Source organism: Parasteatoda tepidariorum, chromosome X2, assembly GCF_043381705.1.
Source record: "Parasteatoda tepidariorum isolate YZ-2023 chromosome X2, CAS_Ptep_4.0, whole genome shotgun sequence".
Lineage (NCBI taxonomy): Eukaryota > Metazoa > Arthropoda > Arachnida > Araneae > Theridiidae > Parasteatoda > Parasteatoda tepidariorum.
This window is the reverse complement of record NC_092215.1, coordinates 53,612,844-53,628,123: the sequence shown is the minus strand read 5'-3', so window position 1 is coordinate 53,628,123 and position 15,280 is coordinate 53,612,844. Positions and strand designations below refer to the sequence as shown.

At 29.1% G+C, this 15,280-nt stretch overlaps 1 protein-coding gene across 7 annotated transcripts in view; it reads right to left on the bottom strand.

Moving 5' to 3' along the window:
* Positions 1–15,280, bottom strand: part of LOC107443783 (plexin-A2) — a 275,694-nt gene that overhangs the window by 177,419 nt on the left and 82,995 nt on the right. Inside the window, exon 1 of one of the 7 annotated variants that reach the window (XM_016057778.4) lies at positions 3,003–3,121. The exons of the other annotated variants lie outside the window; for them this stretch is intronic. The gene's annotated coding sequence lies outside the window, so the exon portion shown is untranslated. Of the gene's footprint in view, positions 1–3,002; positions 3,122–15,280 lie in introns of those variants that run through there. 7 annotated transcript variants of the gene reach the window in all.

Here is a 15,280-nt window from a genome sequence, read left to right as displayed (position 1 = left end):
AGAAAAAGAAAAAAAATTAATGTATGGCTGGATGTAAATAAAGGTAAAAAGAAGTCTTAAATCGATAGGCTGATGCAATGAATGCAGTGGGATACCAGAAACAATTTAAATTAGTTTTCTAATTGATTTTGAATGATATTTCACACGCTAAATTATTTGCTTGCTCTCTTTTTAATTTACATTTTAAGGGTTAAATTATTTGAAAGAGAATTTTCGGGGTTAAAAAGGTTTATCTGAGAGTTAATTTTACTAAAAGTTTTAAGTCGCAGATTCGGAAGTGGAAAAATAGCAAGTACTGATTTAACGGTAAAAAAAGAAGACTACGAATCCAATATTCATCAGGAAAGTCAGTTACTAGGTCTCTTTTTCCTGTTTTTTTTTTCTCTTTTTTTCAGGCTTAACGTCATGTCGTTTTTGGGAGGGGGAAAAAAACAGAACCAACGGTCGTGCCTTGGATATTTCTGAAATATTTAAATTTTTCGCCGAGGGCAATTCTTTCTTTTTTCGTCTCTTTTTGCGAATTAATATTTGCGCGATTGCGGTGGTGAAGACTTTCTTCTTGTTAGTGATGAAAAGAAATGAGAAAAAGAAAAATTTTAATGTATGGCCATTTGTAAATAGAGGTAAAAAGAAGTCTTTAATCGAATTGTTGCTGCAATGAGCAGTGGCTTGAAAAAAATACCAGAAGCAATTTAAATTAGTTTTCGATTGATTTTAATTGAAATTTCAAATGTTAAATTATACGTTTGCTTTCTTCGTAATTTGCATATCCTTTCTTTTCCAAACATTTTGAACTGATTTTACTGTCCAGCTCAAATTGATAATTAATAAAGTGCATTTTAAGAGTTAATTACTTAAAAGGCGTTAAAAAAGTCTATCTGAGGATTAATTTTAATAAAAATGAAATAATTTAATACAAATAACATTATGAAAAATTGCAGGAAATTTTACCGGATAAATTTTGGTAAATTAACATAGTTCAACAAACAGGATCCGGGTAAAAGGAATATTTTGCTTATCGAACTTTTCTTCTAAGTAGTAAGATTAATTAATAATTCATTAATAAAAGTAACAATTTTAAATTATTTAATCACTGAAATCGAATTAAATTACGGATTTTAAGAATATGATCGTATATTATGTTTAAAATAATCTTTTAATTTTTTACGAAGAAAAACTAGTTTAAATTTTTCTGAAGTATTGGGTACTAACTAAGATTATTTTGGTGGTGAGATTTAAAGACCCTTGCATTAATGTAGTAACAGTTTAAAATAGTTTATTGTACAAAAACTAAGCACATACTTCGGTAAACAACCCCATATTTAAAATTCCTAGATGAATACTAAGCCCTAGATCCTAAACTACAACTCTAAATATCCACCCAAGTGAAATTAAATCCCAGCAAATAAACTAAATGTCTAATTAAATAATAATAATAATATAAATTATAACCGTTCTCGGCAACAATAATTGATGGAGTAATCGATTAATATTTGTGATCAGTCCAAAAAAGAAAGAAATTCATCAATATGGCAAAGTCAAAATTGATTTAAAGCAACCCGAAGTCATAACACTTTATATTTTCTCTTTATGCATAATTACACGCGAAGCTCAGAGAAGCGATCACCAAGCAAAAATAAAAACCAGATTTATGAGCTGAAAATGATCCTTTTTAAGTCACTAAATTCAGTAATTAAAATATATTATTGTTAGTATCAATTACGACAGTCCACAACAATAACTGATCGAGCAATCCATCACAGACCAAAGACTGCGGTTTGTCCATGAAAAATATGGCATGGACAAAATTAATCGACTTTTAATGTGAAACAGGCTATAGATGGTTGCTAGTAAACCACATAATAGACCACATATTGTATAAATTAAATAAATTTTACCAAAATAATGGGCATTAGCCATGTAATGTTAAAATTCCTATCTATTACATTGAGTCTACAACCCACAACATAACTTTTTTTTACACAATCTCGAATTAAAAGAACTCATCAATATTATTATCTTCTTATCTAGAGAATAACTGCCTTCAGGGCAAAAACTCGAAGAAACCACAATACCATGGCATCAATAAAAAAGTGCTAGATTTTTTTTCCACCAAAATATTTTTCATGGCTGCCAGTCTTAACAAAATCTGATTCATCCCATAAAAATAATCACTATAAACTTGGAAACCATAAACTATAAACTATAAACCATAATAAACTTGGAAAAAAAAATTCCTTTAACTAGGCGCGTAGCCAAATTTTTCGACAAAAAATAAGCACCTTTTAAGCTCTTTTCAGGCACTCAAAAATATTTTTGAGCATTTTAACTTTTGGCATAGTTTTTGACAAATCTCAAAAATCATGAAACTTTGAATCATGTAGAACGAATGGTGTTTTCATACGCTACCGACCGACGGTACGCCGAAATAGATTGGAGTTGAATTAATTGTGAAAACGTTGAATAGAACAACGAAAAGTGTCTTTTTGCATAATTCGTGGCGAATATCGACATGATAAAGTAAAAATCTCATTTTGGAAAATGGAAAATTATGCACTTTTTAAAAACACCCATTAAAAAAGTACCTTCAATTGCTTCTAAAGAACGAAAATCGAAAATATACACCTTTAAAGCACTTTTTAGAAACGCTACTCACCCTGTTTAAAAGTAGATACATATAAAATATCTAAAAGGAAACAACTATATACCCGATGTAACCAATGTAGGTTATTTAATTTTGGTGCACGTTTTCTAACTGAATATTGTTCCAATAGCAATGAATAATAAGTAATCGGATTATGGCGATTAATTTAAAAATTATGGCAGTTATTTATAAGTTATATAATATAAAAAGAAAATAAACAAAAACATACATCAAAATTTTATACTTTAAAAGCTATTTGCTTATGACTTTTAAAGCTATATACTCCATTTACACTAAGATATTTACATAGCAAAGAAACTCAGTAACTAAAAAGAAAAAAAAAATGATGTATACATACAGATTTAAATGTAATCCAACGGAAAAGTGTAAACACACTCGCAAAGAACTCACACGAAATAATGTCTGATGAATAGCAGGTATTAAACTCCAAACGTAGCTGAATGGGATGCGGAACCCAACATGAGGAATGTGGGGGCTGGCAGAGGGTGGGGTGCCACTTCATTAGGGGTTGAACACTTTCCCAGGCTTCCCCCACCAAAACACAAGGTCAAAAGGGTAAACATAAAAGAAAGTTGGCGATTTTCTCACTAAATTTTGAAGTTACTACATTTCCTTGAGGAATAATTTCTAGTTATTTGAATGCAAATTTGAATTTCACATTGTGCAGTTAAGAATAAATTTTAAAAACGAGAATTTAGATATATTGGAACATTTGAATTAAAATCTACCATAAGTTTTCAAATGTTTAATTTTAAAATCGCTAATTATTGAAATTATTTCATTTTTTTGGGAGATACTTTTCATGATTTTGTAAAATACTTTAAATTTCGCATTGATATGTTATTTAGGATAGTAAAATAGTAATTTTCAAATAAAGAGGAGCAAAACGACAATTAAGGTAGGTATATTGGAGCATATGAACTAAAAATCTTCCTTGAATTTTAAAATTACTAAATTTAAAATCATTAAATCTTTTTTTGAGTTTAAAAATTACTCCATTTCTTTTAGTAATAATTACCACAGTTTATAGAAAGTATAGCTTTGTCACATTTATACAATGGTGCAGTTTAGAACAATTCACACAAAAAAAAAAAAAAAAAAAAAAAAAAAAAAACAGAATTTAGTTATATTGGAACATTTGATTTAAAATTCACCATAAGTTTTAAAATTTTAAGACACTATATTTTACGCTTAGTTTTAAAAATACTCAATTTCCTTGAAAAATAATTTTCTCATGTTTGTGAGAAAAAAAATCTACATATATTTGGAGCATTTGAACTGAAATTTCGCATTAAAAGTAATTAATTTTCGATATAATTTTTCAAGCTTTTCAGGTGATCATTCTTACTAATAGAAATGTTTTGTCGTCTGGCAAATTAAATTAAATTAATTTTCGCTGTTCGAGCTTTGGGACAGTTCTGCATTAACCCACTTACGAAGTCACAATTTTTCAGTAACATTTTTGTATATTGATATTCAATGCTATGAAATATGAACAAGTAATTATTTCTTAAAAAAAGTCCTGAAAAGTTTTGTTTCTCTTTTAAAAAAATCGAAAAATCTGTAAAACATAAAGACTAGATTAAAAATAAACCAAGCAAAAAAAAAAGAACATAATACTGAATCAGGTCTAGTTTGCTCAACCAGCAAACATTTAATTAGTACATATATAGTATCATCATAGTTGGCCAGACAGCGCAATGTGGGCCAATGCCTTCCCCTGAAGATTTCTCCATAACGACTTCCGATTTATCTTTGATCTCCAATTCTTTTGATTAATTGCAAGAAAATCAGACCTCGCCGAGTCAGCCTATCTCTACCGCGGCCTTTTCCACTTTCGCTTCCTAAAAAGCAATATCTTTTTAATTGAATTGACATTACTCATTCGAATCACGTGGGCCATCCATTTCATTCTATTTATTTTTATGTTTTTAATAATACCGGGTTGTTTATACATCTCGTGAAGTTCAAAGTTCTTCAATTATTGTTTTTATTTACACCACCAAGTATACTCCGCAAAATCTTACATAGTATATTGATTTGAAATTAATAAAACTTAAATTCTTTTTAAGTTCATACACAATGCAGAATGGCAAAAAAAGACAACAATAACATTGGCAATTTTTAAACAATGTGTAATATTTAAAAGGGAAAATACATATATATATTTACATAAACCATTTTCATAGGCAGGGGGCGTACTGTAGCGGTCGAAGCTCTTTTTATTTAGAAACGCAATCAATGCTTGAATAATATTTATTCTTTAAACATAATGCATTTTATCCCTTCTTTAGGGATTAGAAAGACGAACTAGGTAAACAATTCTAAAGATAGCTTTTAAATATTTCATTCTAATTCTAAATTCAGTAATATTACTCCCAGGCGCACTAAAGCACAAATGGAAACGGTTGAAATTGGATTTGCAAATACTTTCTAAGTGACAAAATTCCTCTTAAAACTAAGAAATAAAATTGATTGGAAGAGATTTATAAAGTTTCAAACCTGTCGTTATTGATGCTCGTTTGAAAATGCAAACAATATTTTATTTCTCCTTCAATTACAACGAGTTAGTCTTCCCATTTCCCCCTCCCCTAAGAAAAAAAGAATAATTAAGCAATGAGATGTTTATATTTCATTGATAACCTAAAATTGAATAGTAAAATTACAGTTAACACGGAACTGGTTTTTAATTCGGTATATAAATATTTTCTAAGTAGAAAAGTCTGGTACTCAAAACGATAAAATAAAATCGTTTGGTTAAGATTTGTTAATAACTATAGATTTATTCAACTTTTTTCACAATTTAAGCGCAATATTTCGAAGAAAAATAATATCTTAAGACATGAAAGAAAAAAAAAGCCAATTTAACCACTTGTAATGTGTGTGTGTGTGGGGGGGGGATTAGCGCTGTTGAGGCTCGCTTGCGAGTACAAACAATGCTTTGTATAATATTTGACCTTCAATCACGATGTATTTTTATTCTTTCGATCCCATAAGAAATAATAAGTAGATAAATAATTTTGAAGATCGCATGCAAATATTTTTGTCATTACCTAAAATTAAGTACCAAAATTACTACCTACGAACCAAACCACAAATAAAAACCGCATGAAAACAGTTCTAATTCGATATCAAAATATTTCCAAGGTGATAAGATTTGATCTTCAAACGATAAAATAAAATCGTTTGGTTAATATTTGAATAACCCAAGAACCTCAAGAATAACAGAGAAAGATATAGTTGCGTGCACACAAACCATTCATACTCATTCGACCGATTGCGTCAATTAATCGACTGGGGGGTTTTCTCAGAGGAAACGCGCCTTCTTGGTCACATGATCGGAAGAATACATCCTATCGTGCCTATCTTTAGAGTGCACGAAATCTGAAGATGACTCGCTGTCAAAACCATCTTGCTGCAACCGATATAAATGGTTTCAAAATTATGCAAACGCGTGACATCGTCTCTTAATAAACTAAATAGTTATTAAATTCATCCGGTTTCCTCTCAAAGTCTCTTTTTAAATCGCCGACGTGACCATGACTTTGCTAAATTTATTCCGGGAAAAAGATTTTGTTTAGAGTTTGACAAAACCTTACAATGACCCTTAAAATGTCAGGGAAAAAATCAATACCCATTTGTAATTTTTATTGGTCCAGCTATTATCGTTACAAATTCCCATGTCATCTTCTACGCCAAGCATTATGTTGTTGATTATTATTTTTTTTACACAAACAGCTACCCCGGATGTGTCAAAATCTTCCAGTGATGCATTGGGTTTAGCATCAATTTGTTTTTAACGTAATGTGACACTTTAAGCGTAATTTTTTTGGTGTTCACTTTGAATTCTCCGTATATTTTGTTCACAACGATAATTTTTTCTCTTTTAAGAAGAAAAAATTGAAATTAAATTTTTCTACTTTTAATAGTTTTATATAAGTGGAAACCAATTTTTTAATTCTGTGGAAAAAATTAGCACTTTATTTTATTTTTAAATTGTTTAATGTTTTATAAATCTTTTTATTTTTTATTTTGCATGTTAACAAAAACTACTTCGATTTTTAATCTGCGTTCATGGGAAAGACATATTAAAGCAACTAAATTATAGCATTGGTATCAATTTAAATTTCCCAATCACAAATAGCATAAAAATCTTGCAGAAAATTTGAGAGAAATTTGCATTTTTTTTCTTAAACATATTGTTGTATAATTCTACGAAAAATATGAAGTGATTATGCGAAAAGTGGATTGTAATTGCGATTATATCATTTCATTTGTTAATAAACTTCGAGAACCAATTTTAGCTTCAAATACCAGGTCCTAAGAAATCGGTTCAAATAAAAAAAAAACAATAGCTAATAAATTTTCTTTGATTTAACAATAGTTTAAACAGGCAAGCTCTTTAACAAAGTTTTTGAATTAAAATTTAAATATATCTTTTGAATTAAAATTTAAATATATCTTTTGAATTAAAATCTAAATATATATTTTGAATTAAAATTTAAATATATCTTTTCAATTAAAATTTAAATATATCTTCATTTTTTTTGAAAAACGAATCAATACCGGTTTCGAAAAGTATCTAGAAATTTGACAAAAATTCTTTTATTTAAAAAAAAAAAAAATTTATTCATGAAAAAAAAAAATCAATACTAGTTAAGACTTTTTACAAGTATATTTAAGAACTTTTTCCATAAATAGAGTTTTATTCGAATTAAAGTTAAAAAAAATAATACAAATGAAAACATAAAAATTTTGAGCAAACCATAGAAGCAATGGTTTAATAATAATTATTTTAATAAGAACATTAAACTTCTATAAGTTTCTTAAAGATTTTTTAAGTTTCCTAAATCATGTAGAACATTTCGTATCCATTGCAATTAAATTATCAGCAGACTACAAAAATAAGATTTAAGCGCGGATATAAGTTTTTTCTTTTTCAACATCCAAATAAGTAATATTTCATAAGACCAGATAATAACATCATTGGGGAAAAAAGATCACTTCTTGTAATTAGAATGCTTAAATCTTAGCTTAATTATACGTCTACTAAATCTTAAATAATCCTTTAACTTATTATGCATTTGATCTATTTCTTAAACAAGCATGCGATGGCATAGTCCTTTTATTGCAGGGGAAAAAAAGATCTTGGTTTAAATAATAACTTTATAGAACGCGATTATAGTGAAGAATAATTAAACGAAAGCGCCTCTGAAAGAACAGCAGCGCCTTCTAGCGTTTTTTAATTGTATTTATTTGATGCATATCTAATCTGCTACATGTGTACGATCATAAAGTACTTTTTTTTCCTTTTTATCTTTCATATGGTAAGTCTTGAACGGAAACAGAATCTTAAGATAATTTTTAACGCCATCTTGGTTTTAAACACCAACACTTAAGAAAAAGTTGAAAAACAGGATATTCTTTAGCTTGAAGTAGATACTTAGAACAAAATGATATGATATTTCCCAGCTAAAAAAAAAAAAATATTTCGCTTACATCAAAAGAAATTTTGTAAGTAGGTTGTTAAAATAAAAACTATTAGCAAATTATAGTACCGACGAAACAATTAGTTAATTATCTCAGAAACATCAAGAAATAGCAGTAATTTAGATAAATAGCTACTTTATCTTTAGTTACACCAATTGATATTGACGTCGTTTACAGGTGGTCCCTTAAAAGCAATGATTTTTGATATTGTAATATATCTCTAATTTAACAATGTATATATTTTTACACAGAAGAATTTAAAATGCTTATGTTAGGAAATAGTGAGTAAACTTTTTTAGCAGTATTTAACAGATGAGAAAAAATATTTCTATTATTTTATCTCAACTTATTCCTCAATATTTAAAAAGTAAATCCCGTTTTTTTTATTTAAAAGAAGGTTTTCTTTCTGTCTTTAGCATTAAAAGCATATTTTACATTAAAGTTAATCGATCATCATGGTATTTGTCAGTTGCTTCAAAATTTCGATTGAAGAATGTAGGTTTATTTTTGTACCATAATATTCTTTTTTCGTTTGATATGTTTTCAACATACTATCTATCTAAAAGGGAAAAAAACTTGCTCCATTTCATACTTTTTTTTTCAATTTTCCTCCGTATTTCGATAGATTAAAAGAAATTGATTTCTGTTTTAAATCAAATTTAAAGGCAAAATTCAATCTTCTTTCTCTAACCAATTTCAAGTGATGTGGGATTCGTGTGCCACTATTTGGAGGAAAGATTCGGACACTTTAAATTAAGAAAGTTAATTATAATATTTTACAACAATTTGAATAATTGAGTCAGGATAGGTATAAGAATAAAGCACGCATTAGCTAATTCGAATACAGTTCTAGTATAACACCCATCACATAGCTGGTGTAAATAATCTTCAGCAATAAAATGATCATGGGCTGAAGCCTGTGAAACGTCAAGCTAACCGTAAGAGGTTTTTCTTCCCGAATAAATCATGTCACTTAAAAAAGTCTTCTATTTTACTCAAGAACTTCCTTGCCTTCTGAATTGGGTTCATATTTATAAGAATACGGAAGTAAATGTCCTTTCTCAAATCTACTATTTGGATGGACTAGTCATCAACATTCATAAAACAAAATCGTAAAAACATTAAAATTAAAAAAAAACTCATAATAGCTAAACTTTTCATTTCTTTATGCTTTATTTAAGCCTTAAGTTAAGCCTAATATCCTAAAGTTAATCCAGAAACATCTCATAAGCGTTCAACGAACGCAAAAAATTTTGTTCAGTTAAATGACGTCATTTTGAGAAAATCTCAAGAAACAAAATTTAATAGCTTTCAGTACTTTACTTAGCAATCTCAAGTTAAAAAAATAAATAAGTAGAACACAAAAGAAGACATGGTTGTCCTTGAAATCGACAATAGCTACTTGTATAATTTCCGTTACACACAAAGGGCACAAAAGATTAAGGGGCTAGCTTAACACGCAAACTTTAACGGAAGAGAAATATAATCTTTTATGCGTGCATCATGCCGAGGCAGTGATAAACTCTTAAATTCAAGGGGTTGACCAGACTCAGACTCTTGTAGCATGCAATCCTATTATTATATAGGAGTGGGTTGGGTAAATTTTGTCTCAACTTTTAATCCATTACTTCATGCTTTTCATTTTAACACAGACAATTTTTTTTTAAAGGAAATAGAACTCTCCACTGATTTAGTAACAAGAAGAGGGAAATGAAGTAATTATAAAGAACTAATCTAAATTGTACAACTCGAAGGTTAAATTAAATAAAGTAAATTGAAGATTTAAAAAAATATTAATTTTAAATAATATCACATTCCGCACCGTAAAGGATTTTTTATTTTTCGAATGCAAGACAAAGACAAGGCTCAGTCGCATCCTTTTTTTTTTTTTCTCTTAAGGAAATAGAACTCTCCACTGATTTAGTAACAAGAGGGTAATGAAGTAATTATAAAAAACTAAATTAAATTGTACAACTCAAAGGTTAAATTAAATAAAGTAAATAGAAAATTTAAAAAAAAAAAAATAATTTTAAATAATATCACATTTCGCACCGTAAAAGATTTTTCATTTTCCGAATGCAAGACAAAGACAAGGCTGAATTTTTAAAGTTCAGTCACACCCTTTTTTTTTTTAAGGAAATAGAACTCTCCACTGATTTAGTAACAACAAGAGGGAAATGAAGTAATTAAAAAAGAAAAAAACTAAATTAAATTGTACAACTCAAAGGTTAAATTAAATAAAGTAAATTGAAGATTAAAAAAAAATTTTTTTTTAAAAAATAAGATCACAATTTGCACCGTAAAGGATTTTTTTTCTCCCGAAAGCAAGACAAAGACAAAACTGAATTCTCGAAGTCCAGTCGCACCTTTCTCTAAACGCATTTTATATATTTCTTATTTTATAACCGTCGTTGAACAGCCGACCCAATTTTCGGGACTATGACTACTAATGTTCAACTCCGTAGCCTTGTAATTTTGAACACAATCCAGAAGACAAGGGAACTCCCGGTTCAAGCATTGGGAGAAATATGCCTTCGTAGAGGACTTTTTGATGAAACTAACCAGCATTTGTGTTTCATAGAGAGGAAAACCACGAAAACCTCCCAGGGTAAGCCTGACTGCAAGGGGACTTAAATGTATGATCCGTCCACTGCTGAGGGAGCTCCAAGGTTATTATTACTTTTTGCAACTATGAACCAATTAAAGAATATTATTATTATTGCAATAATAAATAAAAGTAAAAAGGTCTTGGAATTATTAGATGCATGTACCTTATAATCGAGGGCATGTTTACAAATTAATTATTTTTTAGTTTGTTCGGTATCTCGTATCTGATATCGGTATCACGTATGAGACATCCATGGATTATCTGAAAAAAAATGAGAAAAAGTCTACTACCGCAAAAAATATTGCTTAAGTTAAAATTGATTGTTCAAATAAAATAAAAATAAAAATTGCAAACCATATAACCTTTTTTTAACACGGCAACACGCTAGATCAAGTTAATTACTTTAGCGGCGCAATCATAAATATTAAACTTGCAATTTATTTAGAAAATTAATTACACATAACCATTTTCTACTTTCATTTCGAATTAAGATACACATTAACTTAAATACTCTTAAGAAAAGTTCAATTAATGAGTATAGTTTAATATTAAATCTAAAGACATGCAAACAGAGGTGAAAGTGTCATATTATAAATTGAATCATTTGACAATGATAACTAGGAACAATATTACTCAAGTACCTGATTTAGTACCAACTTTATAAACAGAGTTATTTATAATGAATATTCAGGATATCATTTGCCAAGAATGAATTAGTGTCCTTTTCATAACTTAAGATGAAATTCTCGGTCTTTCCGAAGTTATCAAGCTTAAGAGTGGTAAAGAGGCGTCAATTAAATTGCTGAGTACCCCAAGAGTCGACATTTCAGTTTAATGATGTGTGCTATGTACAAAAGGGATAGGGTGAGTGTGAAGGGGGTCTACCTCTGAGGAATTTCTAATTCAGGCATAACAGTTCCAAATTCCTCCGCCTGCAGATAGCGCCTGACAAGGACAGTGGTACGAATTGAAATTTTGGAGTATTTGAGCGAGGATGGAATTCATTCCCTACCCAAATGTGGTGTGTATGTCACAAAATATGCGACACTGGTAGTTTTGTAAAGTGGATTTTTAATTTATTTTGTTAAAAATAAAGTTATGCGTTTCATATAAGTCAAAGAAGAGCTAAATGAACGGTTTGTTTTTTTTAGCGTAAAAATAAACAATTCTTCAAAATTATAAAGTATGTACAGCAATTATGAAATTGAAATTAGTGGTATGAATTAAAATTGTCTTGATTCGAAAAGAGAAAAGTCTTTAAAAATAAGAATCGAATTACGGAAAACTTCATTAGAATCGCTTAAGAAAATAATTTATGGGAATGGTATAAGATGATCTATCAAAAAATAACATTTGGGTAATATTTATAACCACTTGTAGCAATTAAGTTTCCCTTGTTATTTAATTTTATAACTGTCGTTGAACAGTTAACGCAATTTTGGGTTTTCGATTACTAATGTTCAACTCCGTAGCCTTGTAATTTCGAACCCAATCCAGATGACAAGGAAACTCCTGAATCAAGTATTGGGAGAAATTTGCCTTCATGGAGGACTTTTTTGTGAAACTAACCAGCATTTGGGTGACATGGAGAAGAAAACCACGAAAACCTTTCACTGTTAGCCTGACGACAAGGGGACTTGATCCGTCTACCACTGAGGATATTTTACGTCAGCACCGTGGTCGGTGCGAGCTAGGTGTGGAATTAGTTCAACCAGCCATCGCTGGGATTCGAGCCCAGTTCACTCCATTGGAAGTTCATCCGGTTCACCTCATTTGTAAATTTTTTACAGTTGCTCAGTGAGTAGCCATTGCGAAGATTGTGTTTCCCTTATCATTTCATTTTTCCGACTAGTTTTTCAGCTACTACCCGTTTATGAGGATTTATTTTTTCCTTAGCAACGCCTAAAATGAAAAAAGATCACACATATTTGATTAAATACATATGACAGGTTAAAGAAGCATAAAAATTTCGAGATTTATCTTCTAGCCAAAAAGAGCAAGAATTAGTTTTGTTCATTAATTCACTGCCCATTGCACAAAGTTTAACAAGGGAACCTACACAAGTGGACTATCAAAGATAATAAAAATGAAATAGAGATGAAAAATAAAGATCTGAGTCTAAAAACGAACAAAAACTGGGAAAACTAATTTGTAAAATTTTAACTAGGAAAACCCTGAAGAAAAATTATGGAAATAGTTTAGAACTATATTTTAACTTAACTATAAAAGCATAAGCCGTATTTTTAGAAATTTATTAAAACGGAAAAAACACAACACTAAAGCAAATTTTAAAATGCCAAATTAAAAAAAAACGCCAAAAAAAATAATAATAATATTTAGGAATAGTTCACAAACTTCTATTAAAAAAATAAAGTTTGGATAGTATTTATAACCACTCGTAACAGTTAAAGTTTCCCTTATTATTCCATTTATTTTTCCCAATTTTTCAGCGACTAGCCATTTGTGAGGATGTATTTTTTCTTTAACAACGCATAAAATGAAAAAAGTTTGCGCTCATTTGACAACATACGTATGACAGATTGGAGAAGCAAAGAAATTTCGAGTGTTATCTTCCGGCTAAAGTGAGCAAGAGGTAATTTTGCGCAATTTATAGTTCACTGTCTCGTGCACAACGTTTAACAAGGGAACCAACATAGCTAGACTATCGAAGACAATAAAAGGAAATAGAGAAGAAAAATAAGGACGACAGAAAATGCTGAAAATGCCTTTTTGTAAGAAATGGAAGCATAACTCTTCACTACCATAGCAGTCAAGTTTTACGATTCATAACAAAAAAGAAACAGTTGATTTAAATAATGGGGGTATACATTCACAAAAATGGGAAAACAAGACTCTGTAGGAATATTCTAAGAAAAGGCCAAATATTTTTCAATGATTTTATATTCCTATTCTAAAAGCGCTTTTTTTCTTTGAACATGATATTTTAAGATAGTATGGCGAGATGTAAAAAATATGAAATTGTTGTTTTAAAGAAAAAATCTACTACAAATAGCTCAATTTCCAAAAAGGAAATATCATAAAATACAATAGCTTTATGCCGTAGGATGTTCTTGCAACTAAAATATTCTCACCATTGTTAGTTCCAGTTATCTAAATTAATCGATATTTGAATATTTTTTTGCTCTGATAATTGGGTAGATGTGTAAAAAATATGAAATTGTTGTTTCAAAGAAAAAATCTACTACAAATAGCTCAATTTCCAAACAGGAAATATCATAAAATACAATAGCTTTATGCCATAGGATGTTCTTGCAACTAAAATACTCTTACCATTGTTAGTTCTAGTCATCTAAATTAATTGATGTCTCAATATTTTTTTTTCGCTGATAATTGCGTAGATGTAAAAAATATGAAATTGTTGTTTCAAAGAAAAAATCTACTACAAATAGCTCAATTTCCAAAAAGGAAATATCATAAAATACAATAGCTTAATGCCGTAGGATGTTCTTGAAACTAAAATATTCTCACCATTGTTAGTTCTAGTTTAAATTAATCGATATTTAAATTTTTTATTTTAGCTGATAATTGCGTAGAATTAAAATTTTTGAAAATTAATTATAAAAAGATTACTATTTAAAACAGTGTTTCCCAAAGTGTGGTACGCGTACCCCCACGGGTACGGGAACAGTTTTTCGGGGATACACGTTCTTACGCGAAATATCTTACAACAAATGAAAATTTGAAAAATTTTTTATTTGAAAACAAAGCTAGCCATGAAAATTTACGATTACGTATTTTTCTATTGACTATTTTTTGCAGAGTTAACAGTTAATAATTAGTGGTGGCAACAGCCAGTTGTGATTTTGAACTTTTGAGCAATTTTTTTTTAAAGTAAAAATTACATTTATATTTTTATTAGCGGTACACAGTGTTACGAAAAATTTAGAAAGGGTACACGAAAGTCATAAGTTTGGGAAACGTTGATCTAAAAATTATGGAAATATTTTTATTTTATTTGAGACTATTTTTTTTTTAAATCTTTCTTTACTAATCCTGTCATAATTTGTTTGGTTTTTAATATTTTGAGAAAAAAAATCAGCATTTGAAATTTCATACTTTATTTTTAGTTTACCTGATCTTGTTTTTTTTTTTTATATACTTTATGTAATTAGTGCAGGCAAAACAGAAGTTGCTTTTAATCGTTTTTCCCGCGGTATAGCGAGGACGAACTTAGAAAAGAACTTAGCTACGGTATAATTAATTCAATGAGAGCCTTCAGGATAGATGCATCTTACCTTTAAATTACGGAAATACTTTTATTTTATTAAGACTATTTTTTTTAAATCTTTCTTAACTAATCCCGTCATAATTTGTTTGGTTTTTAATATTTTGAAGGAAAAAAAATTCAGCATTCTAAACTTCATACTTTATTTTTGGTTTACCTGATTTAACTTTTTCATATACTTTATGTAATTGATGCAGGTAAAACAGAATTTGCTTTTAATCGTTTTTCCCGCGGCACAGCGAGGACGAACTTAGCCATGGTATAATTCTAT